The following is a 5,334-nucleotide window of genomic DNA, read 5'->3' as shown; positions in this document are numbered from 1 at the left end:
TTTCAGGAGTGCTAGTTCTGCACGGTTCGCAGGAGAACTTCTGTAAAGTTTGGAAGGTAGGAGACGAGATACTGGCAGAAGTAAAGCTGTGGGTAGCGGGCGTGAGTCGTGCTTCGGTAGCTCAGTTGGTAGAGCACTTGCCCGTGAAAGGCAAAGGTCCCGAGTTCTAGTCTCGGTCGGGCACACAGTTTTAATCTGCCAGGAAGTTTCATATCAGCGCACACTCCGCTGCAGAGTGAAAATCTCATTCTGGAAACATCCCCCAGGCTGTGGCTAAGCCATGTCTCCACTATATCCTTTCTTTCAGGAGTGCTAGTTCTGCAAGGTTCGCAGGAGAACTTCTGTAAAGTTTGGAAGGTAGGAGACGAGATACTGGCAGAAGTAAAGCTGTGGGTACCGGGCGTGAGTCGTGTTTCGGTAGCTCAGTTGGTAGAGCACTTGCCCGTGAAAGGCAAAGGTCCCGAGTTCGAGTCTCGGTCGGGCACACAGTTTTAATCTGCCAGGAAGTTTCAACAAATATAGGTTTACTAAATGCCAAGGTCGATGCACAGAGTAGAGAATTTAGTAATCTATGTGAAGGCATGGATGCTTTAAAGACTGAATTTGATACTCTAAATAGTAAAGTTGAAAATTTGAAATTAGATTTAAAGAATGAACTAACTAATTCTTTGAACATTCTTGTAAATCAAATGTTTACTGAATTCAACCAAAATCAGAATGGTAATTTTTGGAATTTGGCAAAAAAGTTAGAATTCGATATTGATGAAAAAATAATATGGTAGAATCTGAAATCAATGAAAAGTTATGATCATTTGAAAATGTATGTAATTTTAAGTTTGATATCATGCTGTAAAGAGAGAGGTGAAAGGCAAAATAAAGTTAATGCCAATAATCCAATCACAAATTACAGGTGTTAATACATGAGTATATAATGTCTAAAAGAAACTTCAAAGAGATAGTAGCAAACTCAGACATCATAAATGTAAATAGTTTGGAGGAATGGGTAGACAAAATGATAAATCAAAAAGTTGCCACAAGAGCATTCTCCGAGAACGTATCGCCTATTGTTTCTTCCAAACTTTCAGATACCCGAAAGGATATAGATGATTTGTGGAAAGAATTTAAACTTATCCAGGATAAAGTAGACAAGAGGGTGACTCCTCCTAATGTGGTATTGACTAGTGAAGTGGTGAGCGATGTACAACGGGGGGCCAATTCAGGATTATCCAGGCAATCCTCTAAGTTTGAGCCAGATGGGGATGTACATCCGACTCAGTTTTTGAAAAGATTCAACAAGGTTTTGCCAAAGAACTGGGATGATTCTAAAAAGATTGAATTTGCTGTGGGGTACCTTGTAGGGGAAGCCTCAGAATGGGGTACTGTAAATATTGAGAACTTTTCTTCTTGGGGACACTTTCAGAAGAAATTTAAAGAGAAATACTGGTCTGCTAGTGCACAAGAGAAATTAATATCAGATTTGTGGGACCCAAAATATTACAATAATACATGGGGTACTATGAGAAAGTATTTCGACTGGCATCTAACTCAAACGAAGTACTTAGATAAGCCGATGGAAGAAGAAGAAGAAGGGTTAGTGAGAATTTTAATAAGACAATTACCCATTTATGCGAGGAAAGATATATTATGTAGTGTTTGGAAAACAGTAGAAGAATTTTTGCCCTTTCTGCGCGCACTGGATGCATTAAATAAGGACTGCAATGAAAACTTACACCAAAGTGATAGCCCGAACTGCAAAAGGAACACTGGTAATAATTTTAAAAAACATGAGGCTAACCTAGCTAGAGTACACCAGTGCAACAGAAAAAATGGCAATGACAATTATATGTCTGCTTGTGTCTGTATGTGTGGATGGATATGTGCGTGTGTGCGAGTGTATACCTGTCCTTTTTTCCCCTTAGGTAAGTCTTTCCGCTCCCGGGATTGGAATGACTCCTTACCCTCTCCCTTAAAACCCACTTCCTTTCGTCTTCCCCTCTCCTTCCCTCTTTCCTGATGAGGCAACTGTTTGTTGCGAAAGCTTGAATTTTGTGTGTATGTTTGTGTTTGTTTGTGTGTCTATCGACCTGCCAGCGCTTTTGCTCGGTAAGTCACCTCATCTTTGTTTTTATATATAATTTTTCCCACGTGGAATGTTTCCTTCTATTATATAGAATATCAATAGAGATGTATTGCTTGGTTTAGATTGACTATTAGAGTTTAAAGTTATCTTGAACTTTGATGAAAATCTTCTATGTTTTGGTAAAGGGCACAGTAGATATTGGACATCATTTGTGGCAGATAGCTAAATGGGAAAACAAACAATGGAGTGTCAATGTCTGCAATTAACAGCTACAGCACATCTGTCACCGAAGACGGATAATGTAGATCAAGTAACACATCGAACTGACATGCAAGACAAAGTTAACGAATCTCTAATATTAACCGATCAACAAAAGCAAGATTTATATAAAATTTTAATGGATTATTAAGTAGTGTTCTCCAATTGTCCCAGTAACATCAGCGACTATATTTGTAAATTCAAAATCAAAGATGACACGCTATTCTTCTGTAAAGCGTATCCAATACCTGTAAGTTTGAAAGCAGCAGTTAGGGAGGAAATCAACAAAATGATTGCTAACAATATAATAGAATGTAGCTCCAATGTCACGAATAACCCTGGTGGTGAAAAAAGCTACAGGTGGAGTACGATTAGTGTTAGATACTCGTACATTAAATAAGCATATAGAGACAGAAAGGGACAGACCAATTAATATTGACAAATTATTATCTAAATTTGAAAAAGCAAAGTTTTTCAGCACAGTGGATATGACTGCAGGATATTGGCAAATAAAATTACACACAGAATCCAAAACGTATACAGCGTTTCTATTTGATAATAAATCATATCATGTCAATGTACTGCCAATCGGACTTAATATTTCTGTATCCGTATTTATACGTGCGCTGAATGAGGCATTAGGGAGAGATTTATTAAGGGAATTGATAATATATGTAAACGATATTCTAATAATATCACTTACTTGGGAAGAACATTGTCTCACCTTATGCAGAACTCTGAAAAAATTTAAAGAGAAAGGTATTACGTTGAAGCTATCAAAATAGTATTTTGTGTGCCAAGTTTTCAGGTCATATTGTAGGGGTGCAGAGAATTAGACCGGACCCTGAATGCATCAGAGCTATTAAAGAATGTCCACACCCTAGAAATGTAAGACAGTTGAAGGGATTTTTACGAGTGGCAGGATACTATCGACGGTACACACAAGGTCAAGAACTGAATGACCCGAAAATTTTATGTTTATTAAGGAAGGGAGTACTGTGGATTTGGGATTAAGAGGCAAATGATGTGTTTGAAAACGTCAAAAGTGCACTTGTTGAATCACCCATATTACATCATCCGGTTATGGGTGAACCATTTAAAATTTCAACAGATGCATCTGATTACGGTGTTGCCACAGAACTTGTCCAAGGAGAGTGGGATCTAAATAATGTAGAACACCGAACCATAGCTAGCTGTAGTCTAAATAAGCATGAATTAAATTACACGGCTACTGAAAAAGAACTGTTGGCAATTGTATGGAGCATCCAAAAATTTCAAACTCTAGTACAGGGGTCAGAAATCCATGTTTATACAGATCATCAAGCTGTCCTTTCTAATGAGTAGTCGATTGTTACACAGTAGATTCATGCAATGGATGCTTTTCCTACAGGAATATGATATTAGGATACAGTATGTAAAAGGTTCCAAAAATATTGTACTGCATGCTTTGTCTAGGTTACCCATAGGAATGGAAGAATTAATATGTACGGAAGGACCCGGCGTTATTTTTGCAATTAATTTTATGTCAGTAGAATATCCAAACATTAGGGTACAACAGACAGCTCAAAGAATAACAGAAAATATCCATCATGATCCCTATTTCACAGAAATGTTTTCTATGTGTATCCAGAATTCCTTACCTCCTAACCAAGTAGGAAAATGTTCCGAGTTAACGGGCGGAGTGATGACCGTCGGACCCTGAGTTGTTTTCGGTGTCTCTTCTGCAATAGTCTTTCTACATTGAATTCCTATCAAACTACTCTGTTATCTGTCCCCCAGGGACGTTAATGTTTTAATTAATGGGCGGAATGATGACTGTCGGATCCCGAGTTGTTTTCAGTGTTTCTTCCGTAATAGTTTTCCTGCACCAAATTCCTTCAAAATCTTAAACTATCCTATCATCCTACACTCAGAGATACTATGGAAAAAAAATCATACCAGCAAGGATTTGTGATTACCTCATCCACAGTTGTTCCTGGTGTGGGATTTCGTTGTTCCATTCAGTTAGACTACTCACAACCTCTCGCTCCCTATATAATCTCTTGTGGAACTAAAGAAGCTTCTGCATACGTGCTTATGGTACTACTCTTATGTGCCCTGCAAGAGCACGCATGAGGTAGAGATTTGCACAGTGCATTTGCCCCCTTCAGTCCCTACCAGGCCCTTCAGTCCCGACTCATCCTGACTTTGCTCGGCTGCAGCATGAGGTGGAATTTGCACACATGTTGTCTCCGATCCCTGTCATTTGGCACAGCTCTGGGACAAGATTTATTAAGTCCACCTGGTCAGCTCTTCTCTCCCTGGGTTTCGATCGGTGCAGTCATTTTTTGCTTGAAATGTTTTTTGTATGTAATCTCTTCACCCGTTTCTTTGCAAACCTGTGTGTAGAGGTCTTGGTGAAATCAACACCATCAATTTTGTATGTTCTATTGATACAAGGTGTTATTACGATGACTCCAACACTGGTTTTCTTGAAAGCTGCCAGGTAACCCCTTTATTTGTCACATATTTCTGTGTAAATATGGAGAACCGTGTCCTGGTGCATAACTTTCAAAATAATTTCTCAATTCATGAGAATACTATTCTCATACTGAAGGTAATATAATTGGGTCAAAGTCCCAATTTATACTTCTTGACACATATTTTTCTTATTGAACTGAACGAAATATAAAGTTAGCAGAAGATATAATATTGGGTGACTAATTAAACAACTGCGATACTATATTATATAGATTTTCTACTTTTTACAGAATATTTTCTACTTTTATGGGATGCAATGTAGATGGGAGGGTTTGAATCAGTTTTGAAAGGTGTGGGTATTGTGGATAAAAGCATGGTTAACGAGAACACATAAATCATGATTAACATAAAACACCCACCACACCTTTCAAACAACCCTCGCAAACAAGTGTGCCCGATTCTTCACCATTTGAGGTTTCCATAGGGTTGCTAAGATTTCCTTCGGGGACCTCAAGAGTGAAGGTGGGAATGTCCGT

At 38.4% G+C, this 5,334-nt stretch overlaps 1 non-coding gene across 1 annotated transcript; it reads left to right on the top strand.

The window, feature by feature from the left end:
- The first annotated feature begins 411 nt into the window (after positions 1-411).
- Trnas-uga (transfer RNA serine (anticodon UGA)) lies at positions 412-486 on the top strand. Its single transcript has one exon. It is a non-coding gene; the product is annotated as a tRNA-Ser (tRNA).
- Positions 487-5,334: the final 4,848 nt, after the last annotated feature.

This window comes from Schistocerca serialis, chromosome 4 (genome assembly GCF_023864345.2).
Source record: "Schistocerca serialis cubense isolate TAMUIC-IGC-003099 chromosome 4, iqSchSeri2.2, whole genome shotgun sequence".
Taxonomy (NCBI): Eukaryota; Metazoa; Arthropoda; class Insecta; order Orthoptera; family Acrididae; genus Schistocerca; species Schistocerca serialis.
This window is presented reverse-complemented; position numbering and strand designations above follow the sequence as displayed.